The sequence below is a fragment of the Meles meles genome, chromosome 9 (assembly GCF_922984935.1).
Source record: "Meles meles chromosome 9, mMelMel3.1 paternal haplotype, whole genome shotgun sequence".
Lineage (NCBI taxonomy): Eukaryota > Metazoa > Chordata > Mammalia > Carnivora > Mustelidae > Meles > Meles meles.
Window position 1 is genome coordinate 27,444,176 of NC_060074.1, and position 26,536 is coordinate 27,470,711.

Here is a 26,536-nt window from a genome sequence, read left to right on the forward strand (position 1 = left end):
TGCTCTTGGTACTCCATGTAGCGATCTCTGGCCTCCTTCCACTCCATCTTTAGTCCCACTCATTCTTTCAGACTAGTCGTCAGCCCTCTGCCCCCAAAATGCATGGGGGTAGTTGGGTGAACGGATGTCAAGTCTTCACTAAGCACTCCTGGGGACCCTCTCCCTGCTGACATAAAATAGTTCTTACGATCTCAGGGGGTGCCCCAAGGATTGCTTTAAAATCAATCCTCTATGGCGCACTGTTCTAGTCAGGATGACTTGATTTTTTTCAGCAGTGAATGCACACACCTCAATGGCTTGGCACAATAAAACTCATTTCTTGCTCACATCTCCCAGGGAGGAGGTGTGGGATTGTCAGGGCAGGATCGGGGGATGTGACTGCGTGAAGTCACTCATTCTTCTGATGGATCTTCTCATTAGGGCCCAGGTCCCCCCCGGTGGAGCCTCAAAGCCACAAGGTGGCAGGTCTGAGGGGCAGGAGAGCATGGAGAGCGGCAAACGTTATGCTGTGGGTACGTAGGCAGTGGTGTTCCTTGCTCTCTTTACATGTGCTAGGGCCCGTGTACGGGAGGCTGACACATAGAGCGGGGAGCAAAGGCCAGTAGTTTGAACACGTAGACCATCTTTGCCATAAGCACCTTGCATTGCAGAGCATTGTCTTTGGCATCAGAAAGACTCAAGGTGAAAGCTGAGCCCCACTGCTAAGTCGCACGGGCCCAGAACCCTGCAGGAGTTATTGACGGTTGGAATTAAGTGGGGAGGAAGATGTTCAAACCCAGGTCATTCTGATACCAGAGCTGTAGGATTCCATTGTTTTCCTCATCAGTAAAATGAAGCTAATACTCACTGGGGTGACTGTAGAGATAAAAAGATGATGTACTTAAGTCATTAGCATAGGGCCCAACCCACAAGGGGTTAGTAAATGTCATCTGTCCCTGTTACTACTATTTTGTGTCACTATGGTTGTTACTTCATACTCAATTCTGTACTGGGAGCTCAGGTTCAAAGATTAAGTGAAGTAGAAATCCTCCCTGGCCCTGGAGGTCCTCACAGTCATTAAAGGTAGAGAGCATGTCTGCCAGTAATTTCTGTATGTTACATTGCTTTGTGAAGGGGGTGGCATGGCGTGGATAGAGATGAGGACCTCTTAGTGATTCAAGGGACTTGCTGGCCTCTCAGATATAGCTTGAGGAGAGAGGAGGATTTTGAGAGGTGGGGAGATGGGGGTTTTGACAGTTGGAGCTGGGGCTTAGGAGGTAGGTAAGGGAGTAAGAAGGTGTAGGGGTGGGGAAGCACCAGGCAGCCCACAATGGGGTGATGGGGTAGAATGTAGCCTATGCCCTTGTAGAGGGGCCAAGTCATAGTGGAGGATAAACGATAAGTCAGGTGGAGCCAGAGCTGGAAAGCAAAATGAAACGAAACTTGGCTTTGGCCTGTTGATAGTAACTGGGACTCCTTGGCCGCCCCCGGTCCTGCCTTGTATTTGTCTGGATGTCAGCCTCAGTGTGTTGTCACTTCCCAAACCCACCGACCTGCTCCTAAGGTGGGGGATATGTCCAAAGACAGTATTCCACTCTCCATGCAGCAGAACCTTCTAATCTGCTCTCCTGCTGGGGGCTGCCGTATTTTTTTCTCTCTTTCTACAAATTCTCCCATTTAGTTCTGGCTCCCAAGAGGGTTCAAGCTTCCTCTGCCCACACAGGACTCCTGGGTCCATTTTTCTTACATGGAGTGACTCGGTGATCATTCGCTTCTCATTGTGTATACCCATGCTTTACCTCCTTTTTGTAAAACAAAAGAAACCTTTACCTTACTTTTAGGGCAAGTCAGTTTTTTTGTAATCCCTGTCAATTAGTTGAGTCCCAACTCCATAAAAAACATAGTGTATAGTGGTCGTTAAGGTTGTTTATATGCACGGGGTGGTTGCCTTCCCTACCCACCTGAACCCAGACATGGCCAATGACTCATTTTGACAGATGGAATATAAATGGAAATGATGAGTTTCACTTCCCACAAGAGGCTTGAAGAGCTGGTGTGGGACTAAGATTCACTGCGACTTTTCTCCTTTTTCCTCTGTCACTGATACTGCAAATGTTTGAGATGATGGCAGCATGGGTCATCTCCAACAAGACCCTAGAGGGAGGAGAAACGGGGCATTGCAGTGGGCCTGAAATGTGCTTGTGGCATAAAATAAACCTGTGTTGTTTTAAGCCTTTGAGATCTGGGGGTTGTTTGTTACACAGCATAACCTGCCTGATCGTCCTGACAGATAAGTCTGAGGGTTAGCACTTGGTAGGATCCATTTTGGACAGAAGTTGTCTGCCCTCAGAGTGTAGAACCCTAGATTGTTGCGTCTATGAAATGCTCTTTGATGAGACTACAGGGTGATAATGAGAAGCATAACTGCCCCCCCAAAGAAGCCTCTTTGATGTGTGTGCTGGATGACTTTGGAGGTTGCTGTCTGAGGAAGGGTGGTGGCAAGGCAGCCAAGGATGGGCTGTCTTCCAAAGACCTCAGCCTGGAGAGATTTGAATAAAGTTAAATGCTCTTTAATTCATTCAATGGTCTCAACTAACTCTGATGGAGGGGCACCTGGTTGGCTCAGTGGGTAGAGCATGTGACTCTGGATCTTAGGGTTGTAAGTTCAAGCCCCACGTTGGGCATAGATCTTACTTCAAAAAGTAAATGACAGAAAATAAACTAATACATACTGGGAGTTGCAGGCACTGTGCATTTAAGGATATTAAGACACGGTCCAGCCTCCAGGAGCTCTCAGACAGCGTGGAAATCCTTGACTAAAACACAGTGTAATTAGGATTGTATGGTGTCCAGTGTGAGGGGGCATAAAGTGATTAAGTTGCTTTTGGTCCTGAGTCATGAAACATTGAGACATTTCTACCCAAGTCTTCTAGTAGGAGCTTCTCTTTCCCGCCAAAAGGAATTTGAAATGATCCTCCTTGCCTGGATGCTGGGAGTCTGAAATGTTATAGACTGGATTAAAGAGAAAGTTCCTTCTCTCTGGAAGCCAACTCGAGCTCTTCCCACAGTTTGTAACTAAGCAAAATTGGGTTTCTTAAAAACAAACTCTGAGCAGGTGGAGCTTCTGTGAGAGCCAGAAGTGTGGAGTAAGCTGTGGGGCGCACAGGTGTGGAGAGGGGCTGTGAGCACATTCCGGAGGCCAGGCCAGTCCTGAACAGCCTATTCCCTGCAGTTGAGGTCTTTACCCATTGGGGGAGGAGGGGAAGCTGGTGGGCCATAGGAAAGCAGCCCAGCAACCTCCTGACTGGGTTGGATAGGATAAGGTGAACTTTTTAGTAAAATGTATGCAGAAATCATTGTAGAGTTTGGGCTCTATGGCTCTGATCAAATCCTTTCAGCATCTTCAAAAAGCTAAGATTGGTGTTGCAAGTTCAGATTATTGTTTCCAGACTGTGAGAAGCTGGCTTGACCATCAGGCAAGACTCTGGCTCCCAGAGTCGCAACACCATGCAGAGCTTCCTCTTTCAGAGCTCTGTCTATCTTCAACCACTTGTCTGGGTCCCAGAGGGTGGTAGTTGACACATAGGAGCTGGTGTGCAAAGCCAGGGGTGGGTCTGAGGAGGGACTGGTCTACTCTTTCCCAACTGGAGAGGCCATCTCCTCCCCAGGGAGGTCAGGGGGCTGTCCCCAAGTTGATGAGGCATTTGTTTCATTTTCTGAATGAATTTGGGTGTTTCAGGAAGGCAGAACTGCTTCCAGAAAGGCACAGAGGAGTGAAACAGCCTGGTGAATGGGGGCTGTGCATGGGTGACAATGACCAAGGCTGAGTCTAAAGGCATATTTTACCATTTCGAGATGACAGGCAGTCTAATACAATGATGATGTTTTGCAAAGCCAGTCTGTTTCCCCAGGAAGGTCGGCTTGGTTTTAATCAAAATCATAGGCTACTCTCCACAATATGACCCAGGCCTTGGTTTTGGGTGACATGCCTTACACTGGGCCACTCACAGATGCCTTCCAAACCCGAGTCTCCTAGCAAGATTTTCTTCCTTGGGCCTGTAGTCTTCTGAGCTACCTGAGTGCTGTGCATAAGGGAGGCACCATCTGATTATTTACATTTGATAATCATTTTTCTTTCATCTTGGGACCTAAACTAAATGGTACAGCTTACAATGAATGCATTTGAGAGTTAATGAATTATCATTTAGTTAGTTGATGTACTTCTCCAAACCCATCAAAGCAACACCATTTTCAGGCTTTCATTTGAGTTTTTCTAGGTCCCTTTGATTTCTATACTTGCTACTAGGACAGTTATCAGCCTAAATGTGTGTTAATTAGCTACTTGTCAACAATCATGAAATTAGCATGCTTCATGTTCACTTGATATGTGATAACCTTTTCCTTTGCAATGAATCATGGATTAGAATTCAATATGCAGTACTTTTGAAAAGGATAGTTTGAAGTAGTGAAAAATTAGAAATGGACTAAATAGCCCACAATAAAACATAGATCTAATGAATGATACACCCACACGATAGCATGCCATCTACCATGAAAATTCATGTTTGTGAAGATCTACATGAACAACAGGAAAAAATGTTCATGTCTTTTTAATACACCCAAAAAGCAGGTTAGATACACTATGGTCCTGTATTATATACCAATACATATGCAAAATTGCTGGGTCTCAAAGACAACTAATAGAGGCTTACCCCATGTTCCAGCTCATGGTAGACACTGTCTGCTTTTATTTTTCCTCATTGAAAATATGGAAGCTGAGGAGTTACCTGGTACATATTTATGAAACTATCTGGAGTTGGGATACGATAAACATGGATATGAGTTTCAACACCTTCTCTGTGCAAAGAAGAGAACATCTTCAGAAACTTGAAATGGGTTATTTTATTTTGTTATTATTATTTTGTAAAGATTTATTTATTTGAGAGAGAGAGAGAGAAAGGTGGGGAGGGGCAGAGAGAGAGGGAGTCAAGCAGACTCCCCACTGAGTGCAGAGCCCAACTTGGGGCTCAATCTCAGGAGCCTGAGGTCATGACCTGAGCAGAAATAAAGTCAGATGCTTAAGCGACTGAGCCATACAGGTACCCCAAAATGGGTAATTTAGGAAGAGAATTTAAAAGGACACACACTTTACAGAGCCATTAGTACTTTATATAAAGATTTAATAATCTCCTTCCAAAGGTGGTAGAGGTGGACCACAGAACATCAGAACATCAGAAATGAAGTTAATGGAGTTGGAAGTATATCCCTAATCTGGTGGCCTCCAGCCATTTCCCACATGTGACATAATATTATGAACACACTTGATCTGATTAAGGATCCGAAGATAGCACTTAAGGAGCCAGCAATTATGACAATGCAGCCAATGACAGCAGCAGCATCATGTCTTTGCCTATCCCAATCTATCCCTCCCACATTGTTTGTGTTCCCTGCACTGCCATGGTCCTCTAATAAAGAAATCTTTATTACCCGGATACACCCTCTAACATTGTCCTCAGTGTGTTCTTACATGTTGCCCTAAATACGGGCTCCTCCAGAACTCAACCCTGTGCCTGTCATGGGCTGAATGTGTGTGTCCTCCGCAAATTCATGTTCAATTCCTAACTCCCAGTGGGATGGTATTTGGAGGTGGGACCTCTGGGAGGTCATTAGGTTTGAACGAGGTCATGAAGGTGGGGTCCTCATGGTGGGATTCGTGTCTTTTTTTAGAAGAGGAAGAGAGATCAGAGCTGGCTCACTTTCTGCGTGCAGGTATTAGGTAAAGGCCATGTGAACACACAATGAGAAGATAGCTGTCTGCAAGCCAGGAAGAGGGTTCTCACCTGAACTCGACCATGCTAGCACCCTGATCTTGGATTTCGCAGCCTCCAAAGCCGTGAGAAAAAAAATGTCTGTTGTCTGAGCCACCCAGACTGTGGTATTTTGTTAGTGCAACCCAAGCAGGCTCAGATAACCCTCTTCCCCACAGCAAGCTTTACCTGCTCTAAACCGAGTTATGTGATAGAGGGAGTTCAAAGAACCACATGCATCACTGCCCCTACCAGTATGGCTGCTTAAGTGCTTCAAAAATAAATATCACATTTATTCAGATTTGGTGGCTCATCTGGGAAGGTCGCGGGGTAATGGTTGAGCACCACGGCCCCAGCCTGTGCCCTTGGGGTTGTGAATGGCCGTCCCCAGAGTATGCTTGGAGAGCTTATGGCACTAGGCTACGTGTGACTTTGGCTCAACCCAGGGTGACGCCTCTTATGTTTCTGCAGACCAAATATTTGTAATATAAATGAATGAGGTATTCTTGGTGTTTCAGAGACCTCATTGTCAGTAGGATATTTTCTTTGGTTGTATCTCTGGAAGTCTCTGGGGTTGTGACAATTCATCCATTCTTCCTTTCCAGCTCCAATTGCCCAACCCCATGTATAAGATGAGAAAACAGGCTAGGGTGAGGAATGCCACACTCAGGTGAGAGAGGACTTAGTTAGGGGAGACCACTAATTAGAGAAAGCTTCTAGCTTGGACCAGCTTCTTAGTCTTGGCTTCATGCCAGCCAGTGCCCAGCTAGATGGCAAAATAGTGGATCAAATTAAAAGTGTGTGTGTGCACATGTGTGTGCACAGGCAGGAGAGTGTTTGGGGATGGTTTACAGGCATGTATTTGCATTTGGGTTAGGTTGTATATCGAGGGAGCTCTCAGAGCTCTGATCCTCATAGCACTATGATCATTCTGACGGAGCAGGACATGTGTCTGTTGTGTCTGCTTGCAGGTGGGAGAGAGTGGAATGTTTGTACAGGCTGAGAAAATTCACCAGCTGATTCTGATTCACTCCTTGCCTGAGAACTACTCATTTGGGGAATTGTTTTCTCACTTATGCTTCGTCATAAATGATGCTGTTTTGACGTCATTGCTCTGGATCGCCCTCACACACACCCTGGGCTCATCACTTTTTAGGGTTAGTATCAGAGGGAAAGAAGCCGACTGCATTGATGTGTTAATGAAGCACTGGTTGCCTGATCTTGCACTGTAAGAGAGGCAGGCCCCTGTGGGGTTTCATTAATTAAATGCTGAATCTCAGGGGACAGATGAGTTCCAAACAGCAAAACATCCTGAAGTCTTTTTCATGGGCAAAAGCTGGGTTGAGGTTTGAGTCTGTTGGATGGGGGCTCTCTGAGCCCTTGATGCTGAAGTTGCCACTGGGGAGGGACAGGATAAGGCCCAGAGAGGCTGGGGAGGTGGTCTACTGGAAAGGGGTAGTAAGCAGCAGGTCTGGTGTGGGAAGGGAGAGGCCCAAGCCTATGGCCCCTCAGAATGTATGCAGATACACAGAGGAAAAAGTGGGGGTTTTGAAGCAAGCATGAGAAAGTCCCACGTTCTTTTCACCCCTTCCTAGGTCAAGCAGCTGGACTTTTTTGGCAGCAGGAGGGGCAAATCCTGAGGGCTGGACGGTACATAGAAGTCAGTCTGTGTATTAGTTTCCTCTTTGCTGCTGTAACAAGCTACCCCAGCCTTGGCGGCCTCAAACAACATGAATTTATTATTTTACAACTCTGTAGGCAGAGGTCTGAACTCTGTAGGCAGAGGCAGGAACTGAGGGCCTGCAAAAAGCCAGGTCTGCCCTCCATCCTGGAGGCTGTAGAGGAGAATGTGTTTCTTGACGTTTTCCAGCTTCTGGAAGCTGCCTGCATTCCTTGACTCAGGGTCAGCTTCTCCCATTTTCAAAACACTGAATCATATTGTTCTGACTCTTCTTTTTTGCCTTTCTCTTGGACTTTAAGGACCTTGTGGTCTCATTGGGCCCACCTATATCATCCTGGATAGTCTTCCATCTCAAGGTCAGGTGATTAGTGACCCTAATTCCATCTGCAGTGTTCATTCCTCTTTGCTCTGTTACTTGATATATTCATGGGTTCTGGGGATGGGGGCCTGGGCAGTTGGGGGGACCCTTGTTGTGCCTGCCATCCTGGGTTTTGCTTCTTGGACCACCTGCAGCCCCAGGGCAGGCATAGGACATGTAAATTTGTCAGAGACTCTACTCCATGAATTAGGGTCTCAAAGACCCCTTCCTTCTACTTCCAGCTTTTACTTCTGCCCCCTTCCCAGTCCAGAATACTCCCAGAGGCATGTGCAAAGAACAGTTTTAGAGAAGAGTTTTAGAAGGTGCATGACTAAACATGCAATTATCATGGAACCTGGCATTTGACTCCAGGGCATTGACCCAGAGAAATGAAGGTTTATCTTCACACACAAATAAATGTTTATGGTAACTTTACTTGTAATAGGCAAAAACTGGAAATAACCCAGATGTCTTTCAACGGGTGAATGGTTATACAGGTTGTGGTACATTCACATGATGGAATATGACTTGGCAACAAAAAGGAATGGACAATGGATCCATGCAACTATGGACAAATCCCTAGAGAACTATGGAGAATGAAAAGAGGCAACTTCAAAAGTTTGCATATTGGAGGCGCCTGGGTGGCTCTGTGGGTTAAAGCCTCTGCCTTCGGCTGGGGTCCTGATCTCAGGGTCCTGGGATCGAGTCCCGCATCGGGCTCTCTGCTCCGCGGGGAGCCTGCTTCCTCCTCTCTCTTGCCTGCCTCTCTGCCTAGTTGTGATTTCTCTCTGTCAAATAAATAAAATATTAAAAAAAAAGTTTGCATACTGTAGGATTCCAATTATAGAAGACTCTTGAAATCACATTTTAGAAGTGGAGAGCAGACTGGTGGTTGCGGGTGGGTTGTGGAGGGGGTAGGGTGGGTGGGAAGTAGGTGTGTCCGCAGGAGGGCAGGAGGAGGGACCCTGTGTGCAGGAAACGTGCTGTATCTTGACTATCTTGACTGCACCCATGTCAGTACCCTAGTTCTGATTTGGTACTACAGTTTCGCACGATGTCGCCCTGGGAGAACTGAGTAAAAGGCCGAGCAAACTCTGTATTATTTCTGACAACTGCATGTGAATCCGCCTGCGATTTTCTCAAAATGGTAGATTCATGTGCAGTTTTAAGAAACATTAATTATAGAAAGGTTTTTGGCAGAGTCAGCAGCAGACTTGGAGAGGTTGCTACCTTCCAAGGCTGCACAGGGGAGTTCTAAAAGACGTCGCATATACTTCGGCAGGCAGTTAGTGGGTTCTGGGCCTATCTCTAACTCCAACTTATGCCACTTTGGAAACCTTCCTATTCCTTGGTTTTGAATATGGGCAACAGCTTCATTTCCTCCAATGCCAGGAAGTTGTTTTTATACCTAGCCTCAAGGGTATGGGGCCACTGAAGGTTCCAGCCAACAAGATGGCCCATCCCTGGTAAGGAACCTCCTGTTTGTCTGTCTCTGTCCCCTCTCTCCCTCTCCCTCCAGGCTTCACAAATCCCCTGGGTAGAGGGAGTCTGATACTGAGAGTGAGAGAGGACTGTCTGCCACACTGAGGGCCAGTGGAGGAGTTGGAAGGGGGGTTGGGGTGAGGGCCAGTGGGTCGAGTCCTCCCCCCAGCCCCCACCCCCCAGGCTCAGCCACGTGCAGGCTGCAGGTGGGCCGGGTCACTCCAGAGAGAGCTGTGTCAGCAGCCTGAGGCGGCTCCTGGCTGGCTCCTGGGGTTGGCTTTGCTCAAGGGAAGAGCTGTCAACTCTGCCCTTTTGAAAAAGAGCAACAAAGGGGAAAAGGAAAGAAAAGAGAAAGGGGAGTGAGGGGGGAGCCCAGAGTGGGGGTCGGGGAGGGAGGCCGGGCTGAGAGAACAGGTGGGGACTATTTAAACAGAAGGCCTGACTCAGCCGTTTTCTTTCACTGAATTTCCAAAGGACTGTTTGTTTTAGCTCCCCCAGGCCCCTGAGACCGGAGGAGGCTGGGGGCCCATCTCTGGGGAGAGAAGGAGCTGGGACTATGGTGGGAGGAGGGCGGCAGGCAGGGCAGATATCATCTGGGCTCATGGCGTCTGGGTTAGGGGTTTCACTTTGTTCACTTTCTGCTTTCTGAGTTCCGGAACTCTCACCTAGGAGAACTCTGGGACCTGCAGATGCTGGAGAGGTGGGGATGAGAAGCTTGCTGAAGAGTTTTGAATGCCCCCGACCTTGAATGGAGAAGAGAAAATAAATGCCATATGTTAGAGATTCTAAGTAGTGATCTAGAAAATGTGCAGGTGGAAAGAATGATCAAGGGTGGGGAAAACGGAGAATTCTCAGGCTCTCCCGTCTCATTGCTGGACGACACGAGAAAGTCACTTTTCTCTTCCTAGAAGAATTCCTACACTTTCTGGATTCTTAGTTCCATGATTATATTCACCAATAAGGCTGAACGTGGGACTTGTCATCAGCTTTTGGCAAACCACACCTCCTACAGAAAAGCCTCCAGGTCACCTTAAAATATTTGGACTGTTGTAAGCTCTTTCAGGGAATTCACCTTGGACCTGCTTATATAACCCCCGTGATCAGGAACCCTGCTGTTTACAGCAGAGCATAATTTGTAAATCTACGGAGTAGTTCTTTTGTTTAAGCAATCCCATTGAAAGCAAATTGGTTTCAAAAGGTTCAGGCTTATTGGGTCATCATATGTGCCTATGAATAAATGAAGCAGTTTTAGGATTTGATCCATTTTTCCCTGGGATGTCAGACTCAACCTGAACCCAAATGGGAAACATATTGTGGTTGAGCACAAAGCAGCCCTTAAAGGAACCAATAGTTAGCTTTATAGAAGTGTAAATAGGACTTTAATTCATGAGTTTGCTAACTAACCCCCTCCCCCACAGCCTACAAGACTGTAGCTCTCTCTACCTCATCTGGTGCTGCTCACTTTCTCAGTCTCCACCCTATATTGGGTTCCTGGCCCCTCCTCTGTCTCCCCTCAACCACTTTCCACCTTGGGCTGCCTGAGAGTAGCTTAGCCTTTGCCTGAGCTTGTCCACTCCCAGAGGTCAGACAGTCTTTCATTTCTCTGGCACAGAACCCCGCATGGTGTCAGGCATAGATGCTTATTAATAAATGCCTTTTGACTCTCCACGATGGTGAGCAAAGGAAAGAGGTGGGTCTGGGCAGAAGCACAATATTTTACCTGGTTGTTTTACTTGACATCCAATCAGATTCAAGAACCCAAAACCAAACCGAAAGAACACAAAACCTTGGGAATTTCCCCATTTGACCAGATTCATAATCCATTCAGGGGAATAGTCTCATGCCCTGAAGGTGTGTGAGATCCAACTCTTACCTTAGCAGAGGACTGGATGAGGATCTGTGCCTCACAAGTCCTCTGGTGAGTTTGGACAAGCCACGTCGTTCTCTGTTCTGGAAAATGAAGAGGTTGGATTAAAGGAGAAGTCTTTTCTCACCATTGAGGATCCCATGGTTTCTGTCATTGTTGTGTGAACTCCATGTTGTGGCATATTTGCAGTTAGATGCTTAAAGAACATGTTCTATATTCCAAATTTTTAAAATCAAAGGCTTTGCTGCCGATTAATGCATAACTGATATTTACCATATGAAATTTATTTAATTTCAGTAAAAACCCCTGCCATTATTCTGTTGCTAAGTGCTAGATCCTGTCCTACACTACATGCTTGGTCTTCTGTATCCTCAACCAAAACCCCTCAAGGTAAATATGATAATATTACCTTTTCAACCATTATGCCCATTTTATTATTTTTTCATTTGACAGTAAGTCTTAGAGAAGTTAAATAACTTGCCCAAAGGCACACAATTAGTAGAAAGTAGTACAGTTGGCATTTGAACCCAGGTCTGTTTTATTCTAAGACCCCCATTCTTTTCTACCATCAATATAGCCTACCTGCCCAAACACAAAGTATCACTACCATTTCATTTAGCTTGTTGGCTTTCTTTTGGGGTCAGTTTCTATTCTGCCTTTTAACATGTAGAACATAGCTCATGAGCCCTTTTCAGGAGTTTGGTTTGGACTACAAGATAAGCTATTCCAAACACTCTTGTGCTCTCAAGGACACCATCAAGAAAGTGAAGAGAAAATCCACAGAATGAGAGGAAATATTTTACCAATCACAAGGGTCTTATATCTAAAATATATAAAGAACTCTTACAACCTAATAATAAAAGGACAACCCAATTAAAAAATGGGCAAAGGACCTGAATACACATTTCTCCTAAGAAGATGTATAAATGGCCAATAAGCACATGAAAATATCCTCATTATCATTAGTCATCAGGGAAATGCAAATCAAAACCAGCAATGAGATACCTCTTCACTCTCATGGGGCTGGCTAAAATCAAAATGTCACGTAATAAGAAGATGTATTCGTGGGGCGCCTGGGTGGCTCAGTGGATTAAGCCGTTGCCTTCGGCTCAGGTCATGATCTCAGGGTCCTGGGATTGAGCCCCGCATCGGGCTCTCTGCTCTGCAGGGAGCCTGCTTCCTCCTCTCTCTCTGCCTGCCTCTCTGCCTACTTGTGACCTCTCTCTCTGTCAAATAAATAAAATCTTTAAAAAAAAAAAAAAAGAAGATGTATTCGTGAGGATGTGGAGAAATTGGACCACCTCATCACTGTTGGTGGGAGTGTGGACTGGTGCAGCCTATGAGGAAAACAGTCTGATGAATCCTCAAAGAGTTAAATGTAGGGTTACCATAATACCTGTAAATTCTAGAAATAAACAACCATAGAGGTGAAAGACCCATATTCTGACAATTATAAAAGACTGATAGAAGAAATTCAAGACAATGAAAAGAAATTGGAAGACATTCCATACTAATGGGTTGGAAGAGTAAATATTGTTAAAATACCCATATTACACAAAGCAATCTACAGATTTAGTGCAATTTCTATCAAAATACCTATAGCGTTTTCCACGGAACTAGAACAATCTTAAAATTTGTATAGAAACACAAAAGACCTTGGATAGCCAAAGAAACATTGAAAAAGAAAAACAAAACTGGAGGCATCACAATTCCTGATCCCAAGTTACATCATGAAGTGGCAGTAATTAAAACAGCATGGTACTGGCATAAAAATAGACACATAGATCAATGGAATAGAATAGAAAACACAGAAATAAACCCACAATCATGTGGTCAATTAATCTTCAACAAAGGAGGAATGAATATACAATGGGAAAAAGACAGTCTTTTCTACCAATGATTTTGGGAAAACTGGACAGCTACATACAAAAGAATGAAACTGGACCACTTTCTTTCACCATATACAAAAAACAAACTCAAAATGGATTAAAGGCCTAAATGTGAAACTTGAAACCGTAAAAATCCTTGAAGAGTACAGGCAGTAATTTCTCTGACATCAGCTGTAGCAACATTTTTTTATATGTCTCCTGAGGCAATGGAAATCAAAGCAAAAATAATCTATTGGGACCACACTAAAATTAAAAGTTTCTGTACAGCAAGGAAATAATAATAAAAAAACCACTAGGGGCGCCTGGGTGGCTCAGTGGGTTAAAGCCTCTGCCTTCGGCTCAGGTCATGATTCCAGCGTCCTGGGATCGAGCCCCGCATCGGGCTCTCTGCTCAGCGGGGAGCCTGCTTCCTCCTTCCTCTCTGCCTACTTGTGATCTCTCTGTCAAATAAGTAAATAAAAAAGAAATCTTAAAAAAAATCATCTGTAAAAAAACCACTAAAAGGCAAACTAGGGAATGGGAGAAGATATTTGCAAATGACATATCCGATAAAGGATTACTATCCAAAATATATAAAGAACTGATAAAACTCAACACCCGAAATACAAATAATCAAACAATGGATAGAAAACATGAACAGACATTTCTCCAAAGAAGACATACAGCTGGCCAATAGATACATGAAAAAAATGCTCAGCATCACTGATCATCAGGGAAGTGCAAATCAAAACCACAACGAGATATCATCTCACACCTGTCAGTAAGGCTAAAATCAACAACACAAGAAACAACAAGTGTTGGTGAAGATGTAGAAAAAAAGGAACCCTCATGCTCTATTGGTGGGAATGTAAACTTGTGAAGCCACTTGTGGAAAATAATATGTTTCCTCAGAAATTTAAAAATAAAACTACCCTATGATTCAGTAAACACACTACTAGGTATGTGCCCCGAAAATACAATAACACTAATTCAAAGGGATACGTACAACCTTAGGTTTATAGTAGCAGTATCTACAATAGCCAAATTATGGAAGCAGTTCAAGTGTTCATCAATAGATGAATGGATAAAGAAGAGGCGATGTATACGCGTGCATGCATGCGCGCGCGCACACACACACAGTAGAATATTATTCAGCCATAAAAAGAATGAAATATTGCCTTTTGCAATGATATGGATGAATCTACAGAGTATAATGCTAAGCAAAATAAGTCAGAGAAAGACAAATACCATATAATCTCACTCATACATGGAATTAAGAAACGAGACAAACAAGCAATGGAAAAAAAAAGAGGTAAACCAAGAAACAGACTCTTAACTATGGAGAACACACTGCTGGTTACCAGAGGGAAGGTGGGTTGGTGGGTTGGGGGAAATAGGGGATGGTGCTTAAAGAGTGGTACACGTATCATGATGACAAAAAAAGGATAAAATGAAAACGTACTTATTTCAGGCTATAGTGAAAGCAATTACATAGAGAGTGAAGAAAAAGAATACTCAGCAATTCCAATCCTAGTGTATACTCAGGAGAATCTAAAACATGTCTACGTGAAGACTTTTACATGAATGTTGATAGCAGCATTATTTAAAACAGCCAAAGAGTGGAAACAACCCAAGTGTCTATCAAGGGATGAATGGATAAACCAAATGTGGTCTGTTCCTACGATGTAATGGTATTTGGCTGTAAGAGGGCACAAAGAGCTGCCTTAGGCTCCAGTATGGCAGAACCTTGCCGACATTACACAGAGTGAAAGCAGCCAGACATAAAAACCACATATTGTACAATTCCATTTAAATGAGAGGCCCGAAAATTAACAAGAGAGTAAACAACGTGTGTTGGAGAGGATGTGGAGAAAGGGGAACCGTCTTACACTGCTGGTGGGAATGCAAGTTGGTGCAGCCACTTTGGAAAACACAGTGGAGATTCCTTAAGAAATTAAAAAAAGGGGCGCCTGGGTGGCTCAGTGAGTTAAAGCCTCTGCTTTTGGCTCAGGTCATGATCCCAGGGTCCTGGGATCCAGCCCCGCATCGGGCTCTCTGCTCAGCGGGGACCCTGCTCCCCTCCCCCAAGGCCTGCCTCTCTGCCTACTTGTGGTCTCTCTCTGTCAAATAAATAAATAAGATCTTTAAAAAAAAAGAGAGAAATTAAAAATAGAGCTACCCTATGACCCTGAAATTACACTACTGGGTATTTACCCTAAAGATACAGATGTAGTGAAAAGAAGGGCCATCTGTACCTCAATGTTGATAGCAGCAATGGTCACAGTCGCCCAGCTGTGGAAAGAACCAAGATGCCCTTCAATGGACGAATGGATAAGGAAATGTGGTCCATATATACAATGGAGTATTATGTCTCCATCAGAAAGGATGAATACCCGACTTTTGTAACCACATGGACGGGACTGGAAGAGATTATGCTGAGTGAAATAAGTCAAGCAGAGAGAGTCAATTATCATATGGTTTCACTTATTTGTGGAGCATAAAGAATAACTCGGAGGACATGGGGAGAGGAGAAGGGAGAAGGAGGTTGGGGAGAAGGCAGAAGGAGGAGTTGGGAGGAGAGAGGAGAAGGGAGTTGGGGGTAATTGGAGGGGGAGATGAACCATGAGAGACTGTGGACTCTGAAAAACCATCTGAGGGTTTTGGAAGGGTGGGGGTGGGAGGTTGGGGGAGCCTGGTGGTGGGTATTGTGGAGGGCACGTATTGCATGGAGCACTGGGTGTGGTGCATAAACAATGATTCTGGAATGCTGAAAAGAAATTAAAAAAATAAATAAAAAATAAAAAATTAAATAAATAAATAAATAAATAAATGAAAGGCCCATAATGGGCAAATCTATAGACACGGAAAGAACAGGAAGAGGTCACCTAGGGCTGGAGATCTGGGAAGGAACAGGAAAGGGGAGGAGGCAGCAATTGCTGAGGAGTTTGGGGTTTCTTTATGGGTGATGAGAATGTTTTAAAGCTGATCGTGATGACGGTTGTTCTCTAATTAGTGACCCCGTGAATATACCAAGACTCACTGAATTGTACATTTAAATGGATGAATTGTGTGGTCTGTGAATTAAATTTCCATAACACTGTTTAAAAAGTTCAGTATTAATCTCCCTGCCAGGTCAGGGAGAGAAAGCATTGGAATAGTCAGGCACAGCTTCCCAGAGGAAGTGGAATTCGGGATGGGTCATGAGGAAGAGACGGATTGACTGCAGAGAAGCAACAGGAAGTCTTTCCAGGCTTGGCGGGACAGTGTCAGCCAAGGTCTGGGGGCAGAGGTGGCCTTGGCACACATGGGGGCAGTGAGCTGGTCTCTCTAGAAACGAGCCTGCACTGGGGCTCTGCTGTGGGAGGACAATGAGCAGAGGCGATACAACCAGTCTAAAGCCCTGGAATCCAAGGTAGGGCACCTGACTCTCCAGGCAGGGAGACACTGAGTTTCCTTGAGTAATTTGATGAAAGCAGTATTTTAGGCAAACCCAAGGCTTCATTCGGCAGAGATGTGCAGGCAGAATTGAAATGGGAAGAGATGAGAAACAGGAAAGTGGGTAGCTTCTTGGAGTACATCAAATGAATAAGGCTGTCATTTTTTCCCTTTAAAGAGAGCCCTTACGCCTAGCCATGTCTCCTTGCAGGCCTTGCCACCCACCCTACATGACAACCACGGGGGCCAACTCCAAGGGCTCCTGCTGTCTGACGCCTTGGTCCTTCCCTAGACACCTTCCTTTTCCCTGGAATGCCACACATCGACTCGGGTGAGTAAACTCTTCAGTTCGGAGGACCAGCCTGAACGTGTGTGCGCCCTCGCATACCATCCTGGTGGGGGATGAGAATCAGAAAGGGCGTCCCCGGGGTAGAGTGAGCCCCGGAGACAGTAGGGGCTCCAAGGAGCTCTTGCAGGACGGAGAGCCCAAAGGTGGTCTGCTGGAGCCCAGACCAGGATGTGCATCAAAGGCAGAGGGCAGGGCACACACAGGGCTGGAGACGTGGTGGTTGGAATCCGTAGAGTATCTGTGACAAGAAGAGCTGGGGGTGAAGGTTCGGGGTCAGGGTTTCTTAGCTCAGTCCCCAAATGGCTTTGCAGTGCCTGTGTCCTGGAGGTGGGTGCTATGAAGCAGCCAAGCTGAACAAAATGTTACATCCCTGGGCTCTCCTTTCAAGAGATACACTCACTTCCTCCTCTTTGCACTTAACGTTTCTTCCATGACGCATTAGAGTGTGGGGTTAGTACTTGCCTGTTTCTCGTCCCTTCCATTAGACAGTCGGCTCCTGGAAGCTGGTGAGCCTGGTTTTTCTTTCTCTGTGGTTCTGCCCTGATCCCAGGGTCCAGCCTAACTCTGCTTGTGCTCAGCAAACACATCCTTGGTCCTTCCAACCTATACGCTTTCCCCTCAATTCTCAAGGCCTTCAGGAGGAAAATTAAGGACTTTTGAGAACAGTCTGGCCAACTTCCTAAACCTTTTACAGTTCAAGTTGTCGGTATCTAATCATTTGACCTAGTCTCGTGAGCAACAGGAAGGCCACATGGCAGGGCTGTCTCCTGCTCTGGTTATCACAGGTTTCTGTGTCCCGGCTGACTCTCAGGTGAATCACAGGTATAAGTACCTCCTTTTCCTTATATGCCTGTTTTTGTGGGGGGTGGTGATGGTTCTGGGTCATCTACTTCTTTATCTGTTACATGTGTTAATTCAGTCATTATGCATTGGTCAAATTAAATATGGTCAATCCAAATATAGATATAATTAAAGAGAGCAAGAAAGAAAACGAGCAAGCCGAAAGGACGTATGCAGTGAAGAGAGCCAGAGATGGGTGCTGAGTGTCTGTCCCCACCCGCTAGCCTGTGTCCCCCAGTGTGAGTAGCTCACCAGGTGGTGGGTGGCCTAGAAAACACCATTGTTTTTAACCAAACACGGTTAAATTCTTCCCTTTGCCGTGCATTTAAAGAAACTCTGATCTCTCTCTACACTGGATTTCACACAGACTTTGCTGGATCTATTGAGAGGTGCTGTGCCCTCTGCAACGGAGGGGATTGAAGGCTTTGTCGGCCCCAGGAAATAGCTCCCCACGTAAGAGGCTTCCCTGCAGCAGCTTCTTGTATCCCCAGCACCTGCTGCAATGGTGAGATGAGCTAAGGTCGGGGCCTTAGGGAACTGAAGGTCACTGCCTCAGCCTAGTCCACCTCCTGGTGCTGCTTCCTCTATCCCCCAGGTGACCAGTTGGCCGGACCCTTCCCTTTCCTCTAAAGGTGATCTGATACGTGGGGGTCAAGAGGGAGTTGGTCTGATCCAAGGAAATAATGTAGGATATACGTCCACAGATATTCTTTGCATACAAAGTATTCGTTTACATTCTAGTGTTTTATGTATTTTTCTCAAGTAGTATCATAAAATACTTACTGTTTCATCTCGTTCCTTTTCTCTTAACAATATATCTTGGCATCTCTTAAGCTGCTCTTCTTTCTCACTCCTTCCTGGCACTACTTTCTTAGCTCTCCACGCTGAAGTTCCAGTTCTGTTGGAGGCCTCTTCGTTTTTGGCCACAAGTCTGAGTAACAACAATGACCATAGCAGAACAGCATGTACGTAGCACTTTGCATGTATGAACTTGTTCTTTATGCGAGAAGATTCCCCCCATTGTATGGATGAGCAAACTGAGGCATAGGGAGGTCACAGCATTGGTCATTGCAGGGAGCAACAGAGCTGGGGCAGGGTCTGGCTCCCAAGTTCACCAGCCCGGCCGCTGTGGTACCCGGACCTTGGCCGTATGTATCTGGCTATGTTGCTGTACTGGTTTTAATATTTCCTACACCCTCAGATGAGAAACTCCTTCTTTTGGGGGGGAGGTCTGACCTTCCAGGTGAGGAACTGACAGGAACTGGGGCTGATCACGCTGGCTTTGTGGGGCAGTACATACTCCCTCCTGGAGGGAACTCCAACTTGACCTGTAATCCCCCTTGCAGGGTCACACCTAGTCGAGGAAAAATCAGGTCAGAACAAGTCCCCAGATGTCACTTCTCTGCTCTGCTGCTGTGTTTTGAGAGTCTATCTGGTCCTCCCTCTAATTTCTCACAGATAGATTTTAGAACCCTTGAAGAATGCCTCACGTGTGCTGCATACATCTGGACCATCTCCCCCGGAGGCCACCGTCTCGCAGTCGCCTGCTCTGGCTCCCTGCCAGGGCACCTCGGGCTTGGCACATGCTGCAAGAGGCTGTCAAGAGGGGCTACCCCCGCTGGTGCCTCTGCCGCACGAGGAGGTAAGCGTCCTCCAAGAGCTCTGAGCAGAGTACTGGGCGAGGGCACTCAGAGGTGGGAAGAGAGCCTTCTGGATCTGGAACGGGGGACCGCTCCCAGAGGGGTGCTGTTGATTTGGAGACGTGTGGATGTGTGGAGAGGCTATTCTGGGCAAGAAGAACACGGACGAAACACACAAACCTGTCATCTGAGACCACGGAGTTGTGCTCTGTGCAGAGCCCTGAAGTCAGCTGGAGCTGCCCCGAATTTGGCATGAATTCAAATCCTACATGACGATGCGGGGTCCAGGCGAAGCTCTGCCTCCTCCCACCTCAGACTCATCTTGGACTTTCATAGCATTTATCGTCCAGGAAAATATCCACGAGCGTTTATCAAGATCCAGCTGTTTGCACAGCTCTGCTTTCCATTTGGTGCACGTGGAGCAGCTCTCTCCCAGGCGCCTCGTTTCCCTGAAGTTGGGTGAGGCGGGGATGAGACAGGACTTCTAACCTCTTGAGTCTCCTCTCCCCAGTCATCCAGCTTTTCTCGTGATTTGGCATCCACGGAGCGGCTGGCAGCCATGCCACTGCATGGCCTGGAGCTGGTTTTCCTGGAGCCCGATTTAGACTGGGTGCTTGGAAGGGATGAGGCAGCACGGAGGGGAGCGGAGGATGGGTCACCGGCACTGACGGCCTCAGGAGCTCTTCTGTGGCAATGTCCTGAGCGGTGTTTGGATTTTCTGGGTACCTTTGGAATGACTGGCCAAGTTCTTGGGGGATTTAAAAAAAAAAAGGCAAGAAAAGGAAAGAAAAGAGAGGACAATACTCTCAGATAGGACAGCAGATGAACCAGAGCCATCACACAGCTTCTCCAAAAAGGCAGGCGACAGAAAGGTAGAGCTAAACAGGGACCCTGCACCCCTGGGACCCACACACCAGTGCTTGTCCCTGTACACTGCTGCTTCACAGACTCTGAGATGCTGTGCACTTGGAATTTTCCAGCGGAATCCAGCTCCCTCACAAGACCATAGTCTAGGTGACTTAGAACTAGGTTAGCAACAAAGGAAACCACATCACAGCCCTATAAAGAGGCCATGGAGACGGGATTGTCTGCCTTGGGGGAGAGGGCTGGAGTTCCCTGATATTTGAGAACAAGAGTCAGTCCTTACTTTCTGAAAAGAAGCAAGGTAGAAATGAAAAAAGAATGAGGCCAGGCATTGAGTGTTTGGAGGGGCTGTTAGAATTCCCACCCGGTTAAGCTTTTCAAAACAACAGCAAGTTGCTGCAGCTTCAGAGCTCTGGGGAATTCTGGATTTTGCACTGGAAGTCCAGGGAGGCTGAGTGGGAGGGGGAGAGAAGCTGCGCCTAAAAATACTCCACAGAGGAAGGGCCCATGAGGTCATCTCCCCAGGACACTCTGCCCACCTTGGCTAGACTCTGGCTCCGGTCCCTTGTCCGGCTCTAAGTACAGTCATCTGAACTGAGTGGGAGCTCAAGAGCCAGTGTTGACTGATGGGCAGCTAGAGAGGGACACGAGGAACCTGGAGAGTGCTCAGAGGAGAGGCCACGGGGGATGATATGGGTAGAAACTAGAGCTGGTGGCGAGGTCAAGGGAATGGGACTGGCTTCACTTGGACAGGAGTGGAGTGGAAGCATGGGTTGGGGAAAAGCCATTCCTGGCCCCCGGAAGGTCAGGCCTTGGCTGTTGTCTGGCCATGTAATGATAGAATCAGAGTCACAGTATGGCTGTGCTCCTGGGCGTTCCTGGATCATTGGAAACCCCACAGCAAGGCAGAGCTGCATTTTCAAGTCACCCTCACAATTGTCCCCTTCTCTAAATGACAGGCACTAGGACTTCCAACTATTGGGACTCACAGATCCCTAAAGCCCTCTAGCCTAGAAGAATGACTTCTGAGTAGTGTGTCTCAGAAAGCTGGCACGGGGGTGCTGGGGACAGTCTGGAAGAGCTGGGGAGCCTGCCTGGTGTCCATCAGTCACCTCCACATGAGGTCACCTGCTTGTATCCTGGACCTTGGAAGGGAAGACAGGAGTGGGACCAAAAGGAGGGTGTAGAGATTGTTTCTCAGGGGGAAGGGAACAAATTCACACGTAGGGAGCCCCTACCATGTGCTAGGAGATTTACATAGGTTTCCTGTTTAATTTTTCAATGATCCTATGGGGGATTATTCTTCCATTTTACAGACTAGGAGGTGAAGGCAGGAAAGGATTAAGCAATTTCCCCAAACTTGCATAGAGGGTTGTACGGTTGCGGTTTGAGCCAGAATGGTCTAATTCCAGAACCCATCTGCTGTTGGTGAGGGATCTGGGGAATGCAGTCAGACTTTGGTCACCTGCAGTGTTCTTCATTGGTACCCAGGGGAGCATTCCCAGGTCAAACTCACTTCTGACTCTCAGAGAACTTATGTCTAAATTAAGAGCAGGCTAGTAGAAAAGTTCTCTTGCACCCTTCCCCATCTCTTAGCTTTGGATCTGCTGTAAGTGGAGGGTCCAACGTAGAGCATCCCTGAGATCTCCTCTAGGAGAGGAGAGGAGGAAGAGGAGGAGGGATGTGGTTGGTGTGTCTGGAAGCAGCAAAAGAGATACAATCCCTAAGCTTGGACTTACAGTGGGTGTCTGGTTGCCTCAGCCTGGAATCTGAACTGAACCATTTTCCATGGGCGAATTAGCTGAACAATCCAGCCCACAAAGGGAGCAGCTCTGATATGTCAGTTAACAAGCTCAGAGGGGAGGGGTCGGGGTGGAAGGGTACACGGAGCTAAGAGGGGAGGGTGAGGTGTGCTGGCGAGAAATCCACCTTCTCTTGTCTTGCTGTCCTGAGCCCAGCCTTTCTGCTTGGGAACCGGGCAGGGAGGCTGGTCTGATTTCCCTGTGCTCTGAATGGTGGGAATTTTTTTTGGTGGCAGATTATATTTTCCCGAGGTGGTTTGAATTACACCTGCCCCATTTCATTTAATTAGGGCTGGTGCTGCTGTCTATTGTGTCCAGTGGGCCTTCCTGCATGAATAAATAGTAACATGTTTGTTTTCTTTTGGGTGGGGCTTTTTTTTTTTTTTTAAATGATGGGGTTGGCAGAAAAGGGAGGGTATAGGAGTGATGATGAAATTATCGGGAAAGACGGCAAGTTCTAACCCCACTGAACATACAGTGGTGACTCTTCTCCACCCCCCCCCCCTTCTTCTTGGACCCAATTGTACACAATGTATTCAGAGCCTCCTCTGTGTTCGCCTCTGTTCCCCAGCCAGGCTTGCTTTCTCTCCATGTAGACCTGGGAACCAGGCATTTCCTCCTCTTATACTGCTTGTCTCCCCTGTCCCTTCTCGTTTTACTATAGTTCTCCATCCAACATCCCCCTTCTTAGTAGTTTCTGGCTATTGCAAGATCATCAACAGAGCACTTGTTGAATAAGCCATGGTTCCATCTTGCCATGGAATGTGATGAAGCCAAGAAAAAGAATGAAGAACTCTCTATGTTGACTTGGAACGCTTATCAAGAAACATTGTAAAGAAAAAATGTTCTGAATAGTATGCTCCCTTTGTACAATAAAGGAAGGCTCCTGTGGGCACATAATATTTCGGCAAGTATACAAAAGAACCATGAACAGTGGTTATTTCTGGGAAAGGGAATAGAGCCCAGATCTGGGGAGAGATCTGCTGTCATATTGCATATCTTTTTTGTGCTATTTGGCATTTTTTAGTATCATGTGCATGCATTACTTTTTGCAATGAAGAATTGATTTGTGAAAGGAAAAACCAAAATATAAAAACACAATACAAGACAATCTATGCCTAATTACCGGGTGAAGCAATGACTCAGATCTGGCTGAGAGTTGCACCAAATATTGAGTGTATAACTATACATTTGAATCCTGGTTGCACCAAATATTGAATGTATAACTATAGGCTATTTACTCAATCTTTCTAAATCTGAGTTCTCTTATCTGCAAAATGGGGATATAATAGTTCTCACTTAATGACGTTTTAAATCTTATAGTTTTCAGGGAAGGCTGTTGGTTACAGATATAACTAAGTGGATTTAAGTCTCAATTCTTTATAAATTCTCCATGCAAGTAAATGCACGAATGATAAGAAAAAAATCATTAAGACCATGGATCTTGATACTCCATTTATAAAATGATAGTGCTAGATAATATAAAGTTTAAATTTCAAGGAGCGTTCTCTTTCTCTCTTTCTTTCTAAAATAAATAAATAAAAATATATATTAAAAAAAAAGGCTGCCTGGGTGGCTCAGTTGGTTGAGCAGCCAACTCCTGATTTTGGCTCAGATCATAATCTCAGGATCCTGAGATTAAGGCATGTGTCAGGCTCCAAGCTCAGTGCGGAGTCTGCTTGTCCCTCTTCCTCTGCTCCTCTCCCCAGTCCCCACTGCTCTCTCTCTCTCTCTCTCAAACAAGTACATAAATAAAAATCTTCAAATTCCAAAGTTGGAGGCTTTGGGGAGGAGGTACACACAGCTGAGCTTTGAGAGTTACATGGTGGGGCCATTCCAGTTATGGTTAACTGTGAAGTCAAAGACTCTGAAGAAAGGATACATGATGTTGGTGAAACAGTGAGTAAACCAATCTGGCAGGAGCAGAAGTTTCCTCTAGAGGGCGATAAATGGAGGCAAAGAGGTTGGAACCAGATTGTGGAGAGCCTTGAATGTCAAGCCAAGGACATCCCACTGTGTCCTGGAGGCAACGTGGATCAGGGAATGGTCCTATTGCAGCATAATAAATTTTCCTTAAACACAGTTGATAAAACAACCATTTGTTCTTCTCAGAGAGTCAGTGTGTCAGGGATTTGGACTTGGCCTAGCAGGAAGAGTTGGTCTCTGCTCCCTAATATCTGGGGCCTCAGCTGGAAGATTGAAAATTGGTGGTGACTTGATGGCCGGTCTGGAATCATCTGAAGGCTTGTTTACTCATGTATCTGCAGTTGGTGCTGGCTGCCAGCTAAGTCCTTAACTGTGTCTGTTTGCCAGAACACATACTCATGGCCTCTCCAAATAGGCTGGGCTTCCTCATAATATGGAGGCTGGCTTCCAAGGATTTGTGTCCCAGGAGAGCCAGGAGATTGTCATGCCTTTCTAATGTAGCTTCAAAAGTCATGCAGTGTCTCATGGATTCTGTGTATCAAAGTAACCACAAAGTCTTGCCCAAGTACAAGGGGAGGGGGATTTGAGTCTACCTCTTAATGCATGAGCAGCATAGGGGACCAGAAATCTTGTTGCAGCCATTTTTGCAATATATAATCTGTTGTGGAGAGTGACATTGGAAAAGCCATTCATTCAAAATAAATATTTATTGAGTATCTGTTATGTCTTAGCTATGACGCTAGAGGTTGGTGATAGAGTGAGAAGCAAAACTAGACATGGTTCAGCCTCCTAGAGCTGACAGTCTGATGGAGGAGGTAGATATGAATCAAATAATCACACACACAAATGTAAATTTTCAACTACGGTAAAGCCTAGAGGAGAACACGGGGCTATAGGTTCTTGTAACAGGGTATGGACTTTACAGAGTCAGGGAGAGCAGGATAGGTTCCCCTGAGGAGGGGATGTGAGGTCTGAGAGGTGAAGGGTGATCGAGGCAGAGTAAGCAGAGCAGGAAGGAAGAGGGTTCTCTATGAGAAGACCCCATGGCAAGTGGTAGAAGAATATGTGATGACTGTTTGTCTAGTCCTGATGAGAGAGGACAGTGGCAATGAGGGTAAACAGCCATTTATTCTATTGAGAGAGAAATTTGGAGGAAAGAATCAGCCTGCTGAACAAGGTGAACTTGGTGAGATGAAGGGTCAAGTGTTTCTATGAAGTTTCAGGTCATGGTGAGGAGAAGGACAGTGTCACCATGAATCATGAAGTGAGGACAATTTGGAGAGTAAGAAACTGTGTTCAGGTGGAGAGGTGTTGAATTTGAGGCAGTAGTGATATGAAGTAATAGAAATATGGGTAAATAGTTGGTTTGTCTCACTAGGTAAGGGGATAGAGCTATAGATTTTGGAGCAACAGAAAAAAAATGGGGTTGAAACCATGGGAATGACTTAGGTTATCAACAGAGAGAGAGAGAGAGAGAGAGAGAGAGAGTTGTAGATTAAGGAGGGCCTGCACTCTGAGGAATGCCCATGTCTGAGGAGAGAGAGGAGGCAGAAAGGCAAGGAAAGAGACAGGGAGAATAGTCCGAGGTGGAAGGACTAAGGTAGGGAGTCATCTGGAAAGTCGAAGGAGGAAAACATTCTGAGAGGAAGAGGTGGTGTGTAATGCCGAGAAAGCAACCAGGGCAAGAAGAGCAGTGAACAGAAGCCCACTTGGCATAGAATTTTTGCAAGGGGCTAGAGTTAGAAAGAGACAAGAATGGTTTGTCAGGGTAGAGAGAGTGGGGAGGAAGCAGAGGCAGATGATGAAATGGCTTGAAGACTTTCTCAGTAGAAGGAGGAACCAAGCTTTGGAGAGAAGGCAGATGCAGGACGATCAAGGGGAGGATGGACAAGACTGGGGAGACCTGTTGCCATGAATGAGCCTGATGAAGGAGCTGGAAAGTGTTAGAGAAGGAGTTAGAACATTAGACTTCAGGTATCCCTTTATCTAAAGATTCCTACTTATTTTTAGGATGTTGACTCCAAAAGGCCATGGTTAGAGAAGACCTTATTAGAGAGAAGTGAACCTAGAGAGATTGATGAGTGCTTTAAATCCACACCTGACCAAACAACTAATATAAAACACTAGAAACAACTTGTCTATGTAAAATTTTGCCTCAAGCTTCTGGTAATGAAGAAAAAAATTTCATTGTGTGTTTAAAAACCCTCTAAATCTCATATTGCCAATCAGAGAGGATTTATGTTGTTTTGAAATTGTTTGCGTGCTACTCTCTCCTGGCTAGCTCCCATCCCTCCAGGCTAGGGGTTTCATCTTATTTTTCTTGGATTTCCAGAATTTTGCATGGTACCTGGTGAATCAGGGTCTCCCAGAGGTGGAGGGCCTTTTCTGTTTCTGAGGACCCTGACATCAATTGAAACCAGAACAAATGACAAAATGAGGTTCTAAAAAAATTGTCATATACTTCAGTTGGTAAGTGGAAGGAATTAATGCTTTCCCCACATTTGCCCCCAAATAAACATGCACATGCTCTTCACAAGATAGTTACAGACCCATTAAAAAATTACTCTTGGGGGCGCCTGGATGGCTCAGTGGTTACGCATCCGACTCTTAATTTCAGTTCAGGTCGTGATCTCATGGT